The sequence below is a fragment of the Notamacropus eugenii genome, chromosome 7, assembly GCF_028372415.1.
Source record: "Notamacropus eugenii isolate mMacEug1 chromosome 7, mMacEug1.pri_v2, whole genome shotgun sequence".
Taxonomy (NCBI): Eukaryota; Metazoa; Chordata; class Mammalia; order Diprotodontia; family Macropodidae; genus Notamacropus; species Notamacropus eugenii.
This window is the reverse complement of record NC_092878.1, coordinates 1,918,927-1,944,420: the sequence shown is the minus strand read 5'-3', so window position 1 is coordinate 1,944,420 and position 25,494 is coordinate 1,918,927. Positions and strand designations below refer to the sequence as shown.

At 38.9% G+C, this 25,494-nt stretch overlaps 1 long non-coding RNA gene across 2 annotated transcripts in view; it reads left to right on the top strand.

Annotated features, from left to right (window-relative positions):
- The window catches only part of LOC140513370 (uncharacterized), a 51,949-nt gene extending 28,118 nt beyond the window's left edge, over positions 1–23,831 (top strand). Inside the window, exon 4 of one of the 2 annotated variants that reach the window (XR_011970149.1) lies at positions 23,363–23,831. This is a non-coding gene — a long non-coding RNA (uncharacterized lncRNA). Of the gene's footprint in view, positions 1–3,327; positions 3,543–23,362 lie in introns of those variants that run through there. The other variant, XR_011970150.1, reaches the window with a different exon arrangement.
- Positions 23,832–25,494: the final 1,663 nt, after the last annotated feature.

Below are 25,494 nucleotides of genomic sequence, written 5' to 3'. Positions count from 1 at the left end.
CCAAAGCCAAATGATAATATACTGTTAGGGTCTGTTCTTGCCTTTAATGAATGGTTAGGAGTATTTGTCTTGTGGAGCTTTGATAATGTATGGCTTCTTTCTACCAGCCTCCTAGTTCTGCTGGAACCTACTCCTTCCCCTGTCCAACACTTTTTGCTGATGATATCACAGCCTCGTGTATAGAAAGAACACTGGACTTTAAGGACCTTAGTTTAAATGTTGGTTCTGCTAGTTACCACCCGTGTGACCCTGGGCAAGTCACTGTCTCTGCGTCTCAGTTCCTCATATGTAAAATTTAGAGACTGGATTAGATGACTATGAAGGTCTCTTCTGGTTCTAAATTTATGATCATATGATTTGGTTTAAAGGGCTTTTTCCCTTTTAGTTCCTGATGACCTATATACTTCATGATAGAGGAAGATAAAAGGAGGTGGTGTCATCAACAAAGGATTTAAGTAAAAGGTGAAGCTGCTGATGTATTCTAATGAGAAATTGAAAGCAAGATTTCCAAATGAAAATATTTGTTGTGAATAATACAGAGGTAGATAACTGAGAATTGCTATGAGATTGATTACAGTCATCCTTTTTAAAACCTTTTTCTTGCCCTGATTTAAATAGTAAATGCGACAATTACAAATAACTGAGAAATCTAAAGAAATTATGTTGCTAGGAAACCAAAAAGTGTTTATACTTTTTCGAGACAAGTTTCCTTTTACCTCTGCATATTTTTTCTCCAGGCTCCCATCGCCTGCCATCCATCACTTCTTATCTCCTTATACATGTCCATTTTTTTCAGCCACAAACATTTCACATATTTGTAAAATTTTTCTTTCATAAAAATGTACAAATTCTAATGATGGCCACCAGATTTATTTAGCAATACCACTGTTCTTGCTTTTTTAAGTCTAGGAAGCATAAAAGAAAATCCTTGCAACAGTTTGATTCTGAGTATTTTGGGGATGAAACATCTGCATAAAGAGACAAAAAAATCATTCTATCCAGATACTCCATTTAGCTTATGTCAGGAAAACACCAGCTTTAGATATACCTGAGTGAGCCACTGGATGGCCGAATTCTATCTTTTTAGCCAGATGTCTTGGTTTTGTATTGAGAGACTTTGTGACAATCTTAAGAGCTCCAGACTGAAAAAGGAGATTGGATTATAAATTCCTTTTTAAAATAGCATAGGAATCTGAAAGTGTTCCTACATTACTGTAAGTGCAATTAGATTCTGAAACTAGCTCTTCATCTTTTGATTAGGAATAAGCATGATATCTGTTTGATTCAGTTTAATAATATCTTATATCCTCTAAAATCTATACTAAAGTCCTATAAAATCTATATGTGAAATCTATACTGAAGCCTCATCACAGCCTGGTGGTGACAGTGAGTTCTTGAGGGTACACTGATGGTTACCAGTAAACCTGAAAGGAGAGAGTTATAGAATCATGAATCTCAGAGTTAGAAGGGACCTTTTTGCCCAACATATACCTGAATCTCCTCTGCAAGGAACCCAACAAAGGGCCATCTGGCTTCTACGGGAAGACCTTTAGTGTCAACCCTTGGTTCCGGAGCCAGCCCAATTTCACTTTTGACAACTCTAATTTTTACAAAGTTTTTTTTTTTTGACTGAAGATTTAAATGTACCTCTCTGCAAATTTCATCCACCAAAATTCACCACATTTCTATACTTGAGGGTCAAGGCAGATAAATACTTGAAGATAACTAGAATTCCTTCTTCCCCAACCCTCTAACATATGTATACTTTAAACTTTCTTTTTTCCAGGCTAAACATTTATACTTCATGCAATTAATTCTCATGTGTCATGATCCCAAGGTCTTTCACTGTCCTGGTCACCCTATTCTGAATGCTTGCTAGCTTAACAATGCCCTACCTAAAATGTGGTGTCTGAAACTGAACACAGTGCTCCAGGGGTGGTCTGGCCAGAGTATACTACAATGAAACTATCCTTTTTCTTGGTTGAGACATCCTACCTATCTCAATGTAATCTAAGATCACATGAACTTGTTTGGTTTCTAAACCACACGGTTTACATATCTTGAGTTTTCTGTCCATTCTTCCTTCCCTTTCATATTTTTCAGATGAGTAGTTATTTGGCCATACCTCCCTTGTCTTGTGTTTATGAAGTGGATTTTTTAAATGCAGTTTTAAGGTTTTACATTAATCACCATGATAGGACAAGTAATTCACTGATATGACTTTCTTCATCCCACCCACAACATCAAGTAAGAAGAGGGAGGCTATTTCGGGAGAAACAAAGTGCTACCATATCCTTGTTTCATAACCTTTCTGTGTTAGAGTAAAGTAAACCTCCTTGGGTTAAATATTCAATGCCTTTTGAGTACCTCCCTGTTTCCCAACTGCAAACCTGAACTAAGAGGATGCTGGTATTAGAGTGGGTCTTCTGACGATCACTATTATATTGTGTTTCATCTCTCAGAGCTGGTCCCAGTGTTGTGTACCACAGAAATCCTTTTTGCATCCAATATGTTTCCTATTCACTTTGACTCAGCGAGCATTTATTAGGCATCTGTTATATGTCAGGTACTATGTGAGACATGGAAGACAGATAAAAACCAAAAACATTCCTTGCCTTCACAGAACAATACATACTACCGGATCTGATTCCTCCTGGCTCTGTTATATGAAAATTTGATAAACATATCATCTAAGAATGTCCTAGTGTTTTGTTAAAAAAAAAATGCTTGTATTAGTAGGATAGATCAGCTAATTGGTGCTCAGGTTCAAGTTGCAAGGTGCTGGAAGTGAATAAATGAGACTTATGAGGCTAGAGATACTTATGGAAGGATCTGTTGCCAAGATCCATTGCCACCAGCTCTGAAAGTGACAGATTCAATATTCAGGATTGTTCCCTCCATCTGGGAAACTGTAGATATTTAGCCTGAAGGTATACTGCCAGCTTCACTGATATCAAATATGCTCAGTATCAGGCAGGACACTGCCCTGATGCCAACCATGATGGCATTTTTCTTTTTTGCCCATTAGTTTCATTGTAGGAAAACAGGTCCCTGAAGACAGCAATGGCCTGTCCAGGTTACTCGTTGGAGCAGTGTTTGATTAGTTTCCAAGGGCCCTGATTTTGAGCTATAAGTCCTCATGCTGACTCTGTAAAGCCCTGATCATTTAGCAGAGATCCCCAGCAGAAGTGAGCTCATTCCCTTTGTGTTTCAGTCAGCTTTATGGGCATATAAATCAATAAATTTTGCTAGTGCTAATTAATAACATTTGAGTTCTGTCTATGAAAGAGAAGCAACATGTATCAGGTAATTTTTTTTTCCAAATAGGAGTTGGCTGAGCATGGTTGTTAATATGGATGCTTCTAAACTGAATGGACCATTTACCTCTCCTGAGATGTCTTTGGGCAGATCATCTTCAGGGCTCAGGTAGGGACTGGGGCAAATGGTATATGGAGGATCTAATTTTTGGGAAGTGGCGAGGAAGGGAAGGAGATAGAGTAATGTGGTTTCTGAGGAGAGACTTAAGTAGATAGACAACTCAAGGCATGACTAGGTGAACATAGACAGGTAGTCAATGAAATTAGTAATAGCTATGATACTTATTAATATTAAATAACATAGGGCTAGGTGGATGTGTCTGGTTACTCCATCAAAGATCATACACATTGACCTCGACATATTAATGATGTCATTCTTTAGGTTCAATCATCAAATAATTTAGAAATCCACTTAGAAATTTGTAGCCTAGGTGATAGCATTATTATCTTGTCTTCAAAAAGAATATGAGACTTTATTACTTTTCTCAAAATCTCCTTGCAGATGTAGAAAATGAAATCTACAATATAACTCTGATCTATCATTCTGGTAACCTTATCAAAAAATGAAATGAGGTTAGTCTGGCACGCCATGGTCTTCATCAAGATATGATGTCTCTTTCTAAACCCTGCTTCCTTTTCTAGATGTTTAATAATCATCCCTTTGACAACATGTTCTAAAATCTTGCCAGGAATCAAAGTCAAGATCATTGGCATACAAGTAGTAGACTATATTATACACATAGATAATATTTGTAAAACACAGCACAGGGTCTGACACATACTAGGCACTTAATAAATGCTTGTTCCTTTCTCCCTACTTAATAAATATTTTTTATTCAATTCATGGATATGTTTGTTTAAATTTCATTCTTTTTCCTCTTTTGAAGATCAGGGCAACATTTGCTCTATAGTCCTACCGAAGTTCCCCTAACTCTAGGATCAATGAAAGTGTCTCAGAGATCACATCCTCCAATTGTTTTACAACCCAAGGATGTTGTTTATCTGGACCAACTGACCTGATTTCATCAAGTGCCATGGGTTCTTTCTAATTATCTCCTTTTCTTATCTTGGGTTTAAACTCACAATTACTTATTTTTGTTTTGTCCTTTCTAGTCCACAAGTAATTCTTAACAGAAAAATAATAATGGTGTAGTTTTGCCTTTTCCTTGGTATTCTTTATCATGCCACCCACTTTCAGCTACAACAGTCCTGTGCCCTCTTCATCTTCCTTTATCCCTCAGTATTACTTCTTTTCCACCTCACTTGATTTGTTTCTCTTTATGTTTAGAATTTCATTTTTGAAGAGTTTTCATCCCTCTTGCAAATTTTTTAGGACATGACATCTTAATTATCCTTTTTTCCTGAACCCTTTGAAATATATGCTCTCCCCAAATCTGGGATTCATGTCACACTGTCCCTGACTTCCTTCCTTTCTAGCATGAATTCCAAGATGTTGTGGTTACTCCTTTCAAAGGTTCTCTTTTTTCCACTTTAGCATCAAGTTTTTCCTTGTTGATCAGAATCAAGTCCAGAATAGCAACTCCTCTCGTTACTTCTTTGACCATCTGAAAGATAAAATCACTGTCATAATTAAGGAAAGCCAAGAATTCGTTAGTTGCTCTGCTTTTGGCAGATAGAGAGCTATGGGAGATGTTTGGATAATTGAAGTCTTGTCCCTCATCACGATCATGTAATGCTTCTATTTCCTGAATTCTCATTCTATATACTTCTTCTGTTCAGGTGGTCTGTAGTATACTCCCAAGACAATATAACTTCTATTTCCTTCTTCCCCCAAATAGTTTTCTTGACTGGGCTATTTCACTCTGATTCCTGGATTTTCCTTACATGAGAATATCTTTTTAGTATGTAATGCTTCTCTATTCTCTGCCCCCGCCTCCTTTTGAACAAAGTATGTTCTTCCAAGACCATATTTTAGCTATGGGTCCTTGTCTGGCAAGTCTTGGTAATACCAATGAGATAAAATTTAATTTTTTGTATTAAGATCTCTACTTTACCTTTTTTGTTAGTCATATGTTCTGCATTTGTGTATGGATATCTCAGGTGATGGGTTTTACTGGTATTTCCTTTCTTGCATTTTGTCTTCTCTGAATTACTAGAAATGTCTATTGATATATTTCTAATGTTGAAGCTACTCGACATGCTCTCTATTCTAGCAGATGGGGATATGGGGCTGCAACTTGATGGATGAATGCCATAGGCAATTTTCTCCTTCCTCTTCCCTTTTCATTTTAACATCTTTTGGAAGAGATTGCAAGACTCCCGACAAAGTATTTTTACTAGCTTTCCTTGGGTATACTGCATCCTTGGTTAAGAAACCCATCATTCCTTTATTTTCAATGGGGACAGGCTGTGTCTCAGTCATCAGAGGATCAGTTTATCAATGACTGCTTAAGGGTTGGCATTGGGTCTTTTTGGTCAGAGCAACTTATAAAACAGGTTATTTAAGAAAGGAGGGATAGGGGTTTACATCAGTGGAGAGAGCACCTACAGTGATGAAATTATGATTTTTTTTTTTAGTAAGTATTGAAGTGACTAGGTTCCTAAGAATAAAAGCATAGAACGTACATAATTTAAAAGTCAATTGCAAAGGCACATTCCTATGTGCTAGATTTTAATTCAGCCTTCTGCCTCCTAAACTTTACATTATTTTCAAAGTTGTAAGGTTAAATAGGAAAAGTGGCACTCCATGTTGGACACACAATAACCCTTAAAGATAGAAAAGACCTTTTTAATATGAAGATAGACTTTTTTTTTGGTAATAGCTTTTTATTCTTGTTATATGGGCACAAAACATTTTTTTCCATAATGTAGCTCTTCTGCTTGATTTCAAGTGCCTCTAATGATGAAACCATGGAGCCTTTTCACATGGGAAAGCCCTAGGATGTTATAAAGTTTTATTACCTGTATTAGAAGACTGAGATTGTGTCAGGAGTTGGAGAGGCATGCATTTTGGGAGAGGAGATTGAAGTCACCTGACCTGGAGAGGTGATTAGGCACAGTATTTGTAGAGCCCTTGAATGTCTTAGGTTGCTTTTAATGGCAAGCCAAACCAGAGAAACCTAGAGAAATTTCAGTGCTGATGCTGGAGTCCGTTGGTAACATGCATTGCATCAGAGAGGCGGCTGTTCTCTTCTGTTGCCCAGTCATTTTCCCATGTGCCTTCCTTTGCTCTTTAGTCTTAGGCATTTCGCTTTGGCGATGAAGGACGAGGACACGCTCACTTTGCTATTTGATTTGTGGTTTGTGAACAGGAAGTTTGAGCCAAAATTTGCATACTTGATTACTCAAAACCCACAATGAACCAGTGAGAACAGCTAGTGGCCCAGAGCCCAGCTAGAGTGTACAGAGGGAGCCCAGTGTTATCCTATCACCATCATCAGCTTTAGCCATCACAATGACATCACAGTGGTGCTAATGGTAGCAGAAGTTTTAGAGGCAGTAATAGTATTGGCATAGGTATAGATACGTCAAAAACTGAGAAAATTGTGTCTTCTGTTGTATTTAAAAGTATTGATATATTTAAAAAGTATAATTAGTAATTTAAAATGAAATTAGCTAAGTTTTTGGTTTCTTTTAGTTTGATGAATTAAAACAATATCCTTTAGGACTGAGCATTTGATACATGTTTGCTTTAAAAGCATTCTCTAGGTGCACATCCTAAGGAAATATATTATTTTTGTCACTCTGTGTCAGTATTGGTACTGAGAGTGGCAATGGTGGAAATACAGCCAGCAGTGGTGGCTGATGTCCAACTGGAAAGCATTTTTATTATTCTGAATGGTTGTGACTATAGTCTCACCTGAAGCTAACTTGTTATTTTATATTATGTTATGTTATACTTGTTATATTATGTCCAAATACAATTTGTGCAAAACAGTTTACGCAGCAAATATTGTATATACATAACACCTGGAGACACCCATCAATTCAAAAAGTGGCTCCAGCTGAAATACCTATCATATGTTCAAGGTTCTCTCTGCAACCATATTCAATCAAGGACATGGTTCATTATCCCCACCAATGTATTTATATCTATAAGCTAGCCAGAGTGTACAATTAAAGAAAAAGCATTTAATAAAGTTGGTTATTGTCCTTCATTCTCAAAGAGGACCAAAATGGCATTACTGTGTTGAAGTCAAGTTATAGTGGATCCAACTGTGGCTGATCAGATGGTTATGAGCTCAGAAGGCTCTACCACAGGTTGGTTACAAATAGTTCATATGAACATTTGGGGTGGAGATGGCTCTACATTTGTGCATCTCATGTTTCTTTTGAACTGCTGCAATTCTGCTTCCTTCATAGAGGACAGTACCTTCTTTGATGCCATGCTGGGTGGTCCTTTGCCAGCATCACCCATGTCACACAATCAATTCCAAGTTCTTCAGAGAGACTTTGAGAATATTCTTGTATTGCTTCTTCTGGCCACCATGTGAGCACCTTCCTTGTGTTGAATTCTTCATAAAACAGTCTTTTAGGGAAGCTCCTCTCCTAGGGTGAGACACCTGGTGCTGATTCTGAGATTTACAAGATGGGGCATCTGTTGCTCATACAAAAGCTGACTGAAATTTTCCAGGTTATATGGCAAGAGAAGGTTCTCTCTCAGGAGTTCAAGGATGTAGCCATTGTCCATCTCTATAAAAGTAAAGGACATAGGTTATCTTGTGACAATCACAGTGGCTCCTCTCAGTCATTGTTGGCAATATTCTGGCCAGAGTCCTCCTTAATAGGCTGTTCCTTTGCCTGGAAGACGATCATCTACCTGAGAGCCAGGGTGGCTTCACAAAGGGCTGAGGAATGGTTGTTGTGGCCCAAGAATTCCAGGAAGAAATACCAGCAGCAGAACTGAGGTCTGTCCACAATGTTTGTTGGTCTGACCAAGATCTTCAACACTATCAGTTATGAGGGATTATGGAAAATGAAGTAAAAAATTTGGTTGCCCAGAGAAGTTCATCAGTATTGTACATTAATTTCATGATGGCATGCTTGCCTGGGTTCAGGATAATGGATGGTGCTCTTGTGCTTTCCCAATCACCAATGGAGTGAAGCAAGGGTGTGTGCTTGCCCCATGCTTTTTTAGCATAATGTTTTCCGCAATGCTGTTAGACACCTTCAATAGGGATTAACAGAACACCAAGGTCAGCTATAGCTCTGATGGTGAATTGTCTACCCTGAAAAGGGTATAAGCCAAGACTAATGTAAAGTGAGAGTTGGTGCATGATTTTTTGTTTACAGATGATTGTGCACTCAGTGCAGCCTCTGAAGCTGAGATACAACAGAATATGGATGAATTCTCTACTGCTTATGCTAATTTTGGCCTAACAATTAGCACCCAAGAAAACACAGGTGCTTCATCAGCCAGAAACACCACCTGTATGTCGAACCATTTGTTACAGCAAATGGAGAAGTTTTGAATACTGTGGATTTAATTAATAGCATAGTAAGAAAAGAATAAAACTTAAACTTCAGGTACATTGTCCCATAAATATGTATAAATATATAACATCAATGGGAAGAGTGCATATACAGAGAGCCCACACACACAGAGGCACATATGGAGGGAACATGTGTGGCTAAGATAGACACAGGGAGGGTGCAGCTCATACCTTCCTCCTATAAGCTTTCCTACAAACACTGAGCTCCACTTCCTGCTTCCTTGCCTGGAATGCCATCTCCATTTCTGCCTTTTAGAATCTCTGGTGTCTATCAAAACGAGCTCAAGTGTCATCTTTTGTGGGAGGCCTTTCCTGCCCACCCCTCTCCCCAGGTTATGTTGTATCTACTTTGCAGGATTTTTGTATATACATATGCATATAAATGCATACATATGAACTCACACAACATGTGAATATATCCCTCTCTCTTTCTCTCTCTCTCTCTTTCTTTCTCTCTCACACATTGTCTCATTAAAAAATGTTTCCCTTTTGTCCTTGTATGTGCTTAGCACATAGTAGGTGCTTCTACGGGAAGCCTTCTCTCTGTTAATTTCTATTTATCCTGTATATTGCTTGCTTTGTATGTATTTGGTTGCATGTAGTTTCCTCCAATTGGATTGTGTGCTCCTTGAGGGTAGGCCCTGCCTTTTGCCTCTTTGTATCCCTAGTGCTTAGCACAGTGCCTGGCATACAGTAAGTGCTAAATAGATGTTTGGTGATTGCTAAATGCTTATAGATGGCTTGGTAGTGGGGCCATCAACAGCTGTGGGCTCTGTTTCGTTTTCTCCTATCAGACCTGCTGGCCATTCATCTCACTTGGCACAGGGTTTCTGCTGTTACCATTGTTTCATGCTCTGAAGGTCACTGCTGGTTGAGGCCAGGCATGGATCCGAAGAGCACGGAGTGGGGGGGATGCTTCTCTGCTCCCAGCTGTTGGCTCTTTTCAAAAGGAGACTGAGTGGGCCCCACCAAGGCTCTTCTCATTTAAAGGCTGGAGACTTTTCTTGGGACAGGATTCTTAAAAATAAAAAGGCTGAAGCATAGTCACATCCAAGACTTAAACTAGGAGACTAAACAAAACTAACGGTAACCTTCCTTGGGGGTAGGGACAGGGAATCTTTCCTGGTTTTTTTTTTCTTTTTAACATGAGGTCTGCTTTTCTTTTCTGAGCTGTGTCTAGAAGGCTCTCTCTCCTTCACAAAGACTTCTTTGCCTCAGATGACAAGATCTTCCAAACACAGAGCACAGTCATTTCCACTGCTTGGAGCCCCCACACCTCACTTTTTTTTGGTCTGCAAAGTCTCTCTCTAGCTAGAACTTCTCTGTGCTCTAGTTTTCTCACTTGACCCATGCAGGAATTTGTTTCGCTTGACTACGAATATTTGTTATAGTTTTGGGTTTTTTTCCCAGTGGGGTGATGATGGTGAAAATTTAACAAAGGGCTGAGAGCTGAACTGGCTTCCACCCCTCCCTACTCAAAGTAATCCCTTATAATAAAGAATTAAAATAGAAAAAACCCAGTAGTTCAGTAAAACTAATTAAAAAACCAAGTTTAATGTAAATGCAGTGTTCCATATGCGTTCACCTCTGCCTAGAAGGGAAAGTAGGACATTCTCATGTTACTTCTTTGAGACCAAGAGTGACCCACCCTGTGTTCAGTTTCCATTTCTTTTTGGATTGTTCTTTAAGTTTTCATTATTGAAAAATTAAATGTGAATATTTATACTCAATAAATAGTGACAATAGTGACTTTATGTCAGATGTTCATGAATTGTAGGGGAGGACCTCAGGAGGACCTGACCAATTGAGGGGACGTCCCCAGGAGAACATCCCAGGAAGCCTTCTCAAAACCGGGTCCCTGCAGGAAGAGAACTGCTTAGGCAGCTGTCAGTTCTTTGAGCCCTCCTCCCTTTCCAGACTTAGGACTCTTCGTTGGTCCCCCAAACTCCCAGAGTCCCTCCAGTTCTCAGAGAGTCCTGTAGCAGTCCTGCAGCAGTGAAGAGCTCAGGAGCTGGTCTCTCATTGCTACAGGAGAAAGAAATCTGTATTTTAGGGGATGCTTAATGGCCAGTCTTCAGATTACTGCAAGAAATTCCATAGGCATTCAAACCGTTTTGTTGCAACAGAATTTTAATATGTAATGGCTGCGCAACAGCCTTCATGTGGAAACAACTCACACAGGGCCAGCTTAGTTCCACACCGAATCATGGGAGACCACTCAAAAGGAACTTGGTGTCAATACATTTTAATAGAGGACTCATACGCCAGAAGCAACAGTCAAATCTGAAAGAAAGTGTTTATATAACATTCAGACTCTGGAGACACCAGAACTAGTTCCCCATGGGCAGAGGTTTAGGTAGTGTACTTAGCTCAAGCCAGAGCTAATGGCCCTAATGGTTTTAAATGGTTCTAAGTAGCTTTCTTTTGGGAAAGACCCATTTGATTCCTTCCTCCCAATCTACAGGGGGTAGAACAGAGCTGGTGCTCAAATAAGTACTCTGAACTCAATCAGGGAATTTTAGAAGTGCCATGCCTCTCTTTTCATCCTTTACTCAATTTCCTCTCAAACTTTTGATTTGTCTTGAGAGCTATGTTTTTACTCCATGAGGAAATTAGATGAAAGGGAGGAAAGGAGGGGTAATTAATTGATTTGTTTGGGAAGGAAGAGACCAGGTTAATTAAGGCTTCACATAAAATGGGTGGAACTTTGAAGAGCTAGAGTTCAGATCTTCTCTCTCTTCTTTCTGCCCAGAGTAAAAACAGCATACTGTCAGGTATTTTATTTAGAAATAGATGTAATACATACAGAGGTTCCAAGAAAAGCCTTAGTTCTTTGGCATTATATATTATGGGGAATTATCATCAGATCACCAAAATACTGGTACTGACCATCCACTAAAGTATGAGATGCCTTCCGTAAATGGAATCTTTCACTGTAATAAGATTTTCTTAATCATTCAGCAAGTATTTAGATGTCTATTATGTATTCCAGTGAATGTCACACACAAAAAGAGGAAGTAGAAACCATGTTATGTTTCTATAGTAAACATCTATGAATCAACAATTGGGAGACATGATTTGACAAAGCACATTTTTTTTTTTACTTTGTGTTCCATCAAAGCTAGCTTTTATGTTTATGCATGCAGCATTGGCCTCTTAGGTTAAATAACTTGAGAGGCTCTAACTACTGTTGCCTTTGCTGTACATACCATACCATGATTTTGGGGCTCCCTCCTGTCGTGAAGGGCTTTGGAAATGTTGAGGACTTCTCATTTTTGTGGCTAGCTGCCCCTAACTCCGGTGATCGGGGAACTTCAGTTTCTGTTATTATTTCCACCCCTCCCCCCAATATAATCATCTACTCTCCTTAACAACTCACAGACTCACAAGGTTCCAAACGTGAACCATTTTATTTATAAATTACTGAAAATAGACAGAACTCGCACACAAGCCCATAGGAAATAATGCTACTCACCAGTGAGCAAACAAAACTAGCACCCAATCATCTTAACATTCTTTCCAACCTACCATATATCCAGTCCTCACTGCCTATCGTGTATTGTGTTCTGAGCGATCACAGGATTATGCATAGAACAGGAAGGGATTTTAAAGGACATCTAACACAATCCTTTTTTTTTTTTTTAATAGCTGAGGAAGGTATACTTCTGGTATATTCAATTAAATAAATATTTATTTTTTAAAATTTTAATATCTTTTGTTTTTACATTACCTTCACTTAATAATATATTCCTCCCTTTATCCTACCTAATTATCTCTTTTAACAAAGAATGAAAAAAGAAAAGAGAAAAGCAGAATTAACCAATCCACCTACAGAGCTGAGAATGTATGTATTGGTTCCAGGGGTAGGGAACCTGTGGCCTCAAGGCCACATGTGGCCTTCTAGATCTTTGGGTGGGACCTTTTGACTGACGCCAAGTTTTATAGAACAAATCCTTTGCTTAAGGGGATTTTTTTCTGTGAAGACTCTTAGTCCTCCATCTATGCAGAGAAAGCAGATGAGTACTTTTTCTCACTTCTTCTCCATGTCCAAACTTTAACAAAACATTTATTAAACACCTACTATCTTCCAGTAACTGTGTTGGGGATGCAAATAGAAAAACAAACAAAGAACTTATATTATGCTGAGGGGAATTAAAATGTCCACCAATATGTAAATGCAAAAATTTTTATGAAAGAAAAACAAAGCAATTTCAGAAAGCATTAAAAGGAAGAGTCAAGAAAAGTCTCTTATGGGAGGTGGCATGTGAACTGAACTTCTCAGAGAGCTAGAGATTTGAAAAGGTAAAGGTGAGGAAAGACAACATTTTAAGCAAGGTGAACAGTGTGTGGAAAGGTATAGTGGTGGGAGAGAATTTTGTGAGCAAGTAGGTCACTTCGGAGGGATCATAGAAGAAGATGAATATGTTTAGCCTAGAGGGATAGATTCGTGCTAGCTTGTGAAACACTTGAAATGTCAAACAGAGGAATTTGTAATTTTGTAAATTTGAATTTTATTTTAGAAGCAATAAAAAGCTTTTAGAACTTCTCGAGCAAGACAATAACAGATTAAATCTACCTTTTGGAAATGTTAGTTTGGCAGCTGAATGGTAAGGGAGGAGATGATGGTAATGGTAAGGAAACTTATTATTATTATGTGGTCCAGATGTCATGAGGGTCTGAATGAATAGTGGCCGAGTATATGGAGAAGAAGGGACAGATGAAAGATATGTTCTGTAGGCAGACATAACAAACAAACATAACACAACTTGCCAACTGATTGGATATGAGGAGTAAGTAAGAGTGAACACTCTAGCATGATACCTAAGGTAGGAAACTGGGTGACTGGGAGGATGATAGTACTCTTGGGCAATTTATATTTCTTAAAATATTCATCTGTCTCATTTAGATTGTCAAAGTTATGGGCATACCGTTGGGCAAATTAATTTCTAATTATTGTTTTAATTTCCTCCTCATTGGAGGTGAGTTTACCATTTTCATTTTTGATACTGGTAATTTGTCTTTCTTCTGTTAAATCAAATTTAAATCAAACCCAAGGTTTATCAAGGATGATAGTACTTTTGACAAAAACAGAAAAGTGAAGGACAAAGAAAATGAGTTCTGCTTTAGAAGTGTTTAGTTTGAGATTCTTCTGGAAAATTCAAATGGAAATGTTTGACAGGTATTTGGAGATGGAGGGCTGGAGCTCAGGAAAGAAGTAATATTATATGTATATATACATATATATACATTAGACATATAGATTTATGAGTCATCTGAACAGAGATTATAGTTTAATCCATGAGAAGTAATGAAATAAGCAAAGGATAGAAAGGGTTCATGAGTAAAGGACTCCTGATAGATTCCTGAAATGTACCCGTACATAAAGGGTAAGACATGGGTGATGATCTTAAAAAGAATGAAGAGTTCAATAGACAGGTAGGAGAGCTAGGTGACAGAAGTGTCAGAAAAACTCAGGGAGGAAAGAGTGTCCAGGAAGACGGGGTGGTCAACAGTGTCAAATGGTACATAGGTATCATGAAGTAAAGAGGACTGAGAAATAGCAAAGATGTTTTCAGGTATAAAGGAAGATTTTCTGCAGAGTCTAAGCACAAGAAAGATTTCCTATTGGTGTCAAGGGTGTCCTGGTGCTCTTATTTGCTGAGAATACTATATTATTTTCATCAAGCAATGAACCCTAGAGTAAGCATCTCAGTAAAACCTACAGCAAAGGGAGGAGTTTTGTTTAAGTTTTTGTCATGGAAAAATAAAAAAGTAATTTAAAAAGTTTCTATCATGGAAAAAATGTAATTAAAACCATTAATTGTCCAGACAGGGTCACTCAGTGGGTAGAGCCATACTAGATCAGAGTTTAAATATAGCTATGGGACTTTGGGCAAATCACTTAAATTCTGTCCACCTCAGTTTCCTCTTCTGTAAAATGAGGAAAATAATAGCACCTAACTTCCAGGGTTGATATAAGGATCAAGTAAGATATTTTAAAAGCATTTTGCAAATCTTAAGGTGCTATATAAATGTTAATTTTTATTATGGTGACATGTAAGTGGATGAGCAGCCCATTGAATTAATCCACCTGGACAACTGCCCCAGCTCCCATGCTTTGGAACCAGGAAAGTTTTGTGTGTCTTTGGAGAATACAGACGGGCACATGACATAGAGATATCATCTTAGGCTAGAGCTAGACTTTTAAAAGGAGGATTGGGGAAGCCAGAAAGAAGAAGGAAATAGAGGAAGGAGGCTATGAGAAGATGCTTGTCTGACTCATCCCACCATGGTGTATAGGCACAGAGTACTGAGGTTTCTCCTTCCCTTTCTACCAGACTTTGGAGTCTGTGCAGTCACGTATTCCCATACTAATGAAACCACAGAGCTATCCAAATACTGAAGTCAGTTTGTTTGGTGTCATTTCTTTCAAAGTCCCTGGCACCATCAGATGGTTCATCAGAAACAACGGAAATGACACAAAAGATACATTACCATCTATCTGTCTTGCGGCTTTACCCTAAGGACTGCTGAGCTGCACTTAGAGATCTGCTGGTAAATATTTATCAACCGGCTTTCCAACTCAAAAACAAGTACTCACAGCACACTTCTAAGCCTAATCTGCCTTATTAAAATATCCTCCGTCACTTTCTTAAGTCTAGACAATCAACAAAACAATGGATCAACCCTGACTTGTAGCGTTTGTCAGTTTTCAATGTGTAAATGCTCACACAGAAAATTTAACAATGGGCAGAAACTTCCTTTGCGCATTATCTCCCTCTAATAAAATATGAGCTCCTTGAAACAGGGACTGTCTTGCTTTTCTCCTGGAATCTAATTAAAGTGTATAAAATCAACATTCATTCGTTCATTAATTCATAGTGAAATTCTCAAAGTGCAGTCTGACCATGTTTCTCTCCCTACTCAATAAACTCTAAGGGCCCCCATCATCTCCAGGATCAGACCCTTTCTTTATAGCTCTTTATACGCAGACCCCTGCCTCCATCTTTATACCTTACAGCTCGCTCTCCTGCATACTCTACTATCCAGTGACACTGGTCTAACTTTCCATTTATGAATGACTAGAACTTGTTCCTTCTTTGTCTCTGCCTCCTGGTTTCCTTTAAGTCCTGGATAAAATCCCAGCCTTTCTTGATTTGTCTTAACAGTACCTTCCCTCTGTTGATAATCTCTAATATATTTTGTATATCACTTGTTTATACACGGTTACAATCATGTTTTCTCCTGCGTTAAATGGAGAGTGGGGACTCAAGTCTTTCTTGGTATCCTTAACACTTAGCACAGTGCCTAGTACGCAGTAGGTACTTAATAAATGTGCTTTGACATTCCTTCCTTCATTCACTTGCTATTTTCTTTTTTTTTTTTTTGGGGGGGGGTGTTACTCTAGAGTTTCTGGAAGAGCTGACCATTTCAGTTAATTCCCTCATATTCACTTATATGCTCTGGGCCCTGACTACTGAAGTTCTTTGACCATTTCTGAAGTTTCATTTCCTCATTTAGCTTCCTTAACTGACGCTGGGATCTAAATTTAGTATCTCTCCAGTGATGGGTAGTGATAAAGGGCTCTGGCTTAGTTCAGCTCTCTTTAAGGGCAAGCTGGTGAAATCTGCCCCGTAGATCAGAAAGGGGTAAAAAATGACTCCAAGTTTTCTAGGTTGGGAGTTATGAGAAGAATCAGACAATTGGATATCAACAGAAATGGGAGAGTTGGGAATGGAGCAAGAGGATTAGTTCAGTTTTGAATATTCTGAGTTTAAAGTAATGACGGGATATCCAAGTGTCCCACAGGCAGCTGGAAATCTAGAACTAGAGTGCTAGGGAGGTCTTTGCTAGTGATATACATTTGGGAGAAAGAAATACAAGTGATAAAGTTGGGGGAGTGAGTAAGCTCACCAAAAGGCGAGGGTCATGTACCCCCATGTGGCATGAGGCTCTTGATACAGGTTTTTAAGGTTCAGGATACCAAGAGTACAGTACAAGAAGATGTGAAACATGACCTACCGCAAGCCAGCTTTATCTAGGGCATAAGAAAGGTAGTTGGGGGAGATAAAAACAGGTCAGGTCTTCGAGGGCCTAGGTCTTGGGTCCCAGTGGATTTGGGCACAGGATACTGGGGCCTCAGATGGAAAGAGGCACCCCAGACAGTACGCTTGTAGGTTTTTAGAGGGTTCTTATCTGGGCTGAACAGAAGCAGCCAAGGACTGAGGGAGTGAGGAGCTCGGAACTGATCTAGGTCAAGGTTCTGAACTGGCCCTGACTCATGCTGAGAGGAACACCTGGGGAATTGGCTGCAAGTTGATATTTCAACTCTCCAGCAGGTGGCAAAGGGGCTTTGGGCCATCGCTGCTGGTCTTACTCGGACAGCGTGACTCATGGTTTTGAGCTTCCCTGGGAATTATTCCTTTAGCAAGAAATGGAGGTTACAGAGGTCATTTCAATGGCAGAGAAAGAGAAATTAAAAAAAAAAATAACAACAGGAAAAAATCTAGTTAAAGCTGTAAGGCACTTTGGAAACTACCTAGTCCAAACCCCTCCTTTCCCAGATGAGGATCCTGAGGCCCAGATTGTTACGACTCCTCCATGTTCTCACAGGAAGCCAACTAGAGTCACATTTGAATCCAGCCCCTCTGACTCCCCTCTGACTCTCTCCACTATATTGTGGATCAGTCAGAGAATTAGGAGGGATACCACTGTCATAGAAGTCATAGAGAGGAGAAGATAATTGCCAGGAGTAGGTGATTGCGAGCTCTGAATAGCAAAGAGTGGCTGAAAGTGAGGACGGGGAAAGGCTAGGGGATTCCATCCTCGATGGCATCACAGGAGTAATAACGGTAGTTACCGTTCATACTTGAATAGTGCTTTAAGGTGCGCAAAGCATTTTACTACATCTCATTTGATTCTTGAAACAACTCTGAAAGGTAAGGATTGTGTTCCTCTCTATTTAAAAATGGAGAAACTGAGGCTGATATTAAGTGACTTACCCAGGGTCACAATGTCTGAGGCTTAGCTTCATCCGGACTCCACATGCAGTGCTCTGTCCACTCTGCCATCTAGCTGTCTCTGGCAGGCTGATTCCCAGGAAAAGATTTCTATTTCTTTCCTTCCAAAGAGCATATTCCTTGGCAGAAAATGCCAAGGGAGACTCCCTGGAGCTTCTGAGTGCTCAATTTGAGAATATTTTCTGAGATTCGTGGTTGAGTTAAAAGAAATGTCAGCCTTCTTGGCTCCAAATATTAATTTACGTTTGTTTTTTTCTCTCATGAAACTTAAAATAGTATCAGGTTCAAGCAACATATATACTGGTTTTGTAAACTGAAGTAATAGAAGCCAATTAGTGAAATAGATTTGAGCACCTAAAATGCACGCATTTTCATTAAATTCCAAGAAGAGCTAGGCGGTACAGTGCATGGAGTGCTGCCTGGGTCAGGAAGCACAGCGTGTGTATGGCATTGCTCAGTTGCGTCTGACTCTTCAGGATCCCATTTGGATTTTTCTTAGCAGAGATACTAAATTGGTCTGTCATACTTCAGCTTATTTTACAAATGAGGAAACTGAGGCAAACAGGGGTAAGTGAGTTGCTCAGGTCACAGTTAAGTATCTGAGGTCAAATCTGAACTCAGGTCTTCTTGACTCCAGGCCTGGCCCTCTATCTACTGAACCACCCAGCTGTGCCTGAGTCAGAAAGACCTGAGTTCAAATTTGACCTCAGGCACTTAGTAGTTCTGGACTCTGGACAAATCACTTAACCTCTGTTTGCTTCAATTTCTTCATCTGTAAAATGGGGATAATAATACCACTTATACCTCCCAGAGCTGTGAGGATCAAATGAGGTAATTATAGAGAGCTTAGCACAGTGCTTGGCACATTAGGTGCTATATAAATATTGGTTAGTTATTAGCCATTAAGAAGCAGCTTGGGATAGTGATCAATAGATCTGGCCTTGAAATTAAGATCTGAGTTCAAGTCCCATCTCTGATATGTGTTGGCTGGGTGACCCCTTAACCTGTCAGTGTCTCCCGGCAATTTTTTAAGACTGAAAGTTACAGAGAAGGTGCCAGTCTGCCTTGGTAGAGGGAGACTCCTGGTCTGGAAATTCCCTGTATAAATAAAACCACTGGTCCAATCCCTCTCCCAATTAAAGCCAGGCTGGTAGGAGATGAAGAGAACTATTTTTTAGCTATTGGTAGTTATTGCTTAGTTGTTGCTAGAATGTGACCGGAATTATACTGACCACCCACTACAGGGGAAGAAACCGTTTAAAAACAGAGCAGAGTTTATTAACCTGGGGTCTTATGGACTCCTTGGTGGTGGTGGTGGTGGTGGTGGTGGGGTGTGTGTGTGTGTGTGTGTGTGTGTGTGTGTGTGTGTGTGTGTGTGTGTGTGAACTGGGATGAGAAAATAAATTGCATCTCTTGTTTTCACTAAGCTCTAACTGAAAATTAGCATTTCCTTCAACTAGGAATATAAACAGTAAACATTCTGAGAAGGAGTCCATAGGTTTCAACAAACAGAACCATGATATAAAAGAGGAGAAGAATTGATCTAGGAATATGAAAATTAAAAAATAATGTTGATTAATTTTAAATTTAATTTATTTATAATAATAACAAATGTAATTATATTTATTATAACTTATTAATTAAAATTTTAAATTTGTTAATTAAATTTAAGAAATTTTAATTAAAATAATAAAAAAATAAAAAATAATTTTAATTAAAAAATAATTCCCCACCATATAAGAGCTAGTACTTGTCTGAGGGCCTTTGTGGCACTTGATCTATGAGCCGATCTCTAAGTTATCAAAGATTGTCCTGGGGTGGGTGTATGATGGATATACCGATGAGTATAATATAAGGTAGAATGTAAAGATCCAAACAAAGTGCTCTAGAGAAACTGGAGGAGGGAGAGATCATGTTCATGGGGGAGAGAAGACATTGGGAAGGTTTCAGAGAGGATGTCTGAGGAAAGGTGGAACACAAAGATTCTGAAAGGGGAAAGTGTAGTGGGAATCAGTTTTAGGAATGGGGGATATCCTGCACACATATATGGAGGTAGGAGGTAGCTGGTTAAGTCAGAGAGACAGTAATCCAATTTGGCTGGAAAACAGAATGCGTGAAGGGGAATGACATGAAATAAAGGCTGGAAAGGGAAACTGGGGTTGGATGGCAGAATACCTTCATGGCAAGATGGAGGAGTCTCTGTTTTATCCTAAAGCCCTGATGCCCTTTTCTCCCTTAGGACCCGACATTCATGTTTTGTGTTTCAACATATGGAGACTGGAGCAGAATATTTTCCTGGTGTTCTGACACTTTATGCGGTTGATTTACTCTAGATTTTCAAACTTAAACCTCAAGAGATTTATTCACCCTTGAAAACTGGATCCTCCAGCTAAGGCATGGGGCTTTGGGGACCAGTTACAGAGGATATGCTTTGGCTGAACTTCTGTTTACAACTCAGAAACTTCTAACCTTTAATTATCAACAACATAGCTGTTAAGACAGCTAGGAATAAACAGCTCTACACAACTAATTTGAACACTAAGCACACAACTCAAAAACCATATTTTTAGAGCAATAAATTTTAGAGGAATAAATAAATGCTTAAGGTATGATTTGGTGCCCCTTTGTCTAATTCTTAAATTTTTCTTCATCAAATCGCACTGAATCACACTGATTCACGCCTCAGAGTCCAGTTCCTTTCTTTTCCCCAGCCTATCGCAGGCATGGTCTCATAATAAACCGAGTTGCCCAGGTCCCTGTTGCTTGCTCCTTTAACTACCCCATTGAGATTCTTACGAATGTCTCTGATCAAAGGAATACCCTGAACTTTAAATCTGGCTCCTAGTTCCAAGTCAGATAGAAAGTACAAACTGTTCCCTTGGACTGCTTGATTTCATGGAGAAGTGGAAAAAAGGAGGAAGAGAAGGAGGAGGAGAAAAAGGAGGTGGCGGGAACAATGAGTGGAAGGAGGAGGAGGACAAGGAGGAGAAGCAGGAGGAGGAAAAAGGAAGAACTAGGTTCCTTCCCATTTGGGAAAGATTCTTCATCTTTTTAAATTTTTTTTTTAATGCATTGAGAAATCCTTTAATTTTCTGTTCTTTCTTCTGTCTATAACTTTATTGGCAAGTGATGACTTTTCACTACTTACCTGAGGTTGACTCTGACCATAAACTGAGCTCACAACTGATTTTACACAGAGAGATTTCCAGAAATGATTTTCTAAAGAGCTTATATGCCACAAACCTTTTAAAACAAATTGAAGTATAGTAGGAGGTATGGCTATACAATCCCCAAATGACAGGATTGTGGTGGCATGATGGTTGGATGTGTGGATTTTCCCAAGGGGGGAAGGAAAAAGCATGGTGAAAGGGTGGTCCCTCTTATGCCATTTGTATTTGAAGAGACTTTGAGAGAAGGCACTGGGTACTACCCTATGAAGAAATGCAAAGACATTGTCTTAGTAATAAAGAGATTTAGAGCTGAAAGGACTCTCAAAGGTCATTGACTTCAACCATCTCATTCTAAAGGTGAAGAGAGTGACTTCCTCAGAATCACAGAGATAATAAGTGACCTAGCAAGGCTTTGAACATACTGAGGTCTTCTGAGTTGAAATTTAGAGTTCTTTTCACTGCACCTTTCATCATACTCTAGTTAACAGTGAGGGAAAAGAACAATGCCAGGTGAGGGATTTGAACCCTGTAGAGCTGGGGAGAATAACAAACCAAACCAAACCAAACCTGGTTGCCTCATCACTCACTCTGGTCCATGTAGCCTTTGGGAGAAATCCTAGACATCATTGGAATTGCCTGCAAGAATCAATACAATTTTCTCTCTTTTTTTTAAAAAAAAATCTTTTATTTTTTTTAATTACATGTAAAAGCAATTTTTAACATAAAAAAAATTGAGTTTCAAATTTCCTCCCACCCTTTCTCTACACTGAGAAGGCAAGCAATTTGATATAGGCTATAAATGTGCAGTCATGTACAATGTATTTCCATGTTAGTCATGTTGTGAAAGAAAACAGAACCCTCCTCCCCCCCAAAAAAAGCTCCAAGAAAAATAAAATTTTTTTAAAAAGGAAATTTCAATCTGTATTCAGATTCTATCAATTCTTTCTCCAGAGGTGGATAGCATTTTCATTGTGAGTCCTTCACAATTGTCTCAGATTATTTTATTGTTGAAAAGAGCTAAGTCATCCATAGTTGATCATCATACAGTATTGTTGTTACTGTGTACAATGTTCTCCTGGTTCTGCTTGCTTCACTTTGCGTCAGTTCATGTAAGCCTTTCCTGATTTTTCTGAAAGCATTCTGAGCATCATTTTTTATAGCACAATAGTATTTCACCACAGCCATATACCACAATTTGTTTAGCCATTCCCAATTGATGGGAATCCTTTCAATTTCCAATTCCTTACAACCACATATAGGTCTTTTTCCTTTTTTTTTTTTTTAAATCTCTCTGGGATACAGATCTGGTAGTTTCATAGCTCTTTGGACATAATTCCAAATTGCTCTCCAGAATGGTTAGATCAGTTCATAACTCCACCAACAGTACATTAGTGTACTAACTTTCCCACATTCCCTCCAATATTTATCATTTTCCTTTTCAGTAATATTAGTCAATCTGATAGATGGTACCTCAGAGTGATTTTAATTTGGATTTCTCTAATCAATAGTGATTTAGAACATTTTTTATATATAACTATAACTATATAACTATAGATAGCTTCTTCATCTGAAAACTGTCCATTTGACCATTTATCGATTGAGGAATGGCTCTTATTTCTGTTAAGTTTGACTCAGTTCTGTGGAGTTTTAAAATTGTCCAACCTATAATAAAAGAAACTGAGGCAAAGCTCTGAGTCAATGGCACTTGATTAAAGAGTTTATGGTCCCCTCTAATAAACTGAATCTCAGATCTTCCTCACAATCTAAGATGCCCCTGGTCCCCTGGGTCTTGTTTTTACAGGCTTTGATACCCAAATATGCAAAAGAGGCATGGTAAAATACAGAATCTCATTGGTTGATAGACTTTGCTCTTGAGGGCCAAAAATTGAGATGGATAATGGAAGAGTCATACCCAGTGACCAAGTAGTTATAAGATGGTCACCTGCTCATGTTGGGCAAGAAAAGGTGGTCTAGAGGTACAAAAATAGTTGGAGGACTTTCCAAAGAATCAGGGCATCCTGTCCATGCTGGTTTGGGACCTGGAATTTGAGTAGAGCAGGATGGAGATATCTTTGTTAGCATTCTTGTGGTTGTGCCAGGGAGATTCATGGCTGGCAAACAAGTAGTTTACACTAAAGTTTAAGACCCACTATAAAGGCTTACAATAAGCACCTATCTTATCTAGTTATCCCTTATGATTTATGTAAAATAGCAAACATTAATGCTGTTTAAAATAGAGTGGGGGTCCTAATGAATCACATTGCACAGTTCTCTACGTATTCGAGAAATGGGGCTTTTGTCAGAGAAACTTGCTGTAAAATTTCTCCCCAGTTTTCTGCTTTCCTTTTAATCTTTTAATTTTAGTTTAATTTTAATTAACCCTTTAATTTGTTTGAATGCAGCTCTCATTGTGAGTGAATTGCTTTTGCTTAGCTCCAAAAGCACTTTGGCATGAAGGCACATGGCGAGGAGGCACCAAGCAAGAGGCTAGGGGAGGAAATGGAGGAAAGTGGAATCAAGGTATGACAGACGTGCTGGAGCCACTTGCTAAACTGAGGCCAGGGAGGTAGTCAAATTGAAGAGGAAGCTTCATCATCGTTCCAAAATTGAGAAGGACTACCAAAGGAGAACTGATGCCAAATGACCATGTCGACACAGAGATGCTGAAGTCTTCACTAAACTTCTCTCTCCCCAGTCCTCCAACAAGAGACTTTGCCTAGAGTTCCACTGCTGCTATCAGTAGTGTCTGTTTGGAGAGAACTGAGATTCAAACTGCTCTGGGGGAGATGGAGGGAAATAAAATTGTGCTCAACTGATTTCTTTCTGTTTTGTTACTGAGTTTGATTATGAATAAATGTTTATGTTTCAGTGCTACTAGGAGTCATCATTTTCTAACACAGAAGGCAGCTACATGCCTCAGAAGTGAGCTAACTAAAGAGGTTTCCCAGAATTTTAAACTCTGGGATGGAGTCTCAGTTGAAGTATACTTCTGATCTCTGGGTAGAGAGATGGGGAGTGAGGGGGTTTACAGGAACTGAATGCTGTATGCACTATCAGATGTAGTTGCTGTGTCTTCTGGTTTTGGCTAGCTATTTTTCTTTGTTATGAAGAAGGAGTGCTGAAGTGGAAATTATTGCAGGAAATGACTGGGGCATGAAAGACAAAAAGGACATCAAAAAAACTTTTTTCAAATAATATTTTTCCCCAGTTACATGTAAAAACCATTTTTAACATTTATTTAAAAATTTTTTTTGAATTGCAATTTTTCTCTCTCCCCCTCTCAACTCTCCCCTCCCTGAGACAGTAAGCAATTTGATATAGGTTACAGATGTTCAACCATGCAAAGCATATTACCATATTAGTCATGTTGTGACAGAAGACATAGACACAAAGGGAAAAAAACCCAGGAAAAAATAAGTGAAAAATAGTATGTTTCAATCTGCATTCCAACTCCATCAGTTCTTTCTTTGGAGGTGGATAGCATTTTTTAAAAAATTAATTTATTTAACTTTTAACATTCATTTTCACAACATTTTGGGTTCCAAATTTTCTCCCCATTTGTCCCCTTCCCCCACCCCAGAACACCAAGCATTCTAATTGCCCCTATCACCAATCTGCCCTCTCTTCTATCATCCCTCCCTTCCCTTGTCCCCATCTTCTCTTTTGTCCTGTAGGGCCAGGTAACTTTCTATACCCCATTATCTGTATTTCTTATTTCCTAGTTGTGTGCAAGAACAATACTCAACAGTTGTTCCTAAAACTTTGAGTTCCAACTTCTCTTCATCCCTCCCTCTTCACCCATTCCCTTTGGAAGGCAAGCAATTCCATATAGGTCATATCTGTGTAGTTTTGCAAATGACTTCCATAATAGTCATGTTGTGTAAGACTAACTATATTTCCCTCCATCCTATCCTGCCCCCCATTGCTTCTATTCTCTCTTTTGATCCTGTCCCTCCCCAAGTGTTGACTTCAAATTGCTCCCTCCTCCCATTGCCCTCCCTTCCATCATCCCCCCCAACCCTGCTTAACCCCTTCTCCCCCACTTTCCTGTATTGTAAGAAAGGTTTTCATACCAAAATGAGTGTGCATTGTATTCCTTCCTTTAGTAGAATGTGATGAAAGTAAACTTCATGTTTTTCTCTCACCTCCCCTCTTTTTCCCTCTACTAAAAAGTCTTTTGCTTGCCTCTTTTATGAGAGATAATTTGCCCCATTCCATTTCTCCCTTTCTCCTCCCAATATATTTCTCTTTCACTGTTTGATTTCATTTTTTGAAGATATGATCCCATCCTATTCAATTCATTCTGTGCTATGTGTGTGTGTGTGTGTGTGTGTGTGTGTGTGTGTGTATGTAATCCCACCCACTGCCCAGGTACTGAAAAGTTTCAAGAGTTACAAATATTGTCTTTCCATGTAGGAATGTAAACAGTTCAACTTTAGTAAGTCCCTTATGACTTCTCTTTGCTGTTTACCTTTTCATGCTTCTCTTCATTCTTGTGTTTGAAAGTCAAATTTTGTTTTCAGCTCTGGTCTTT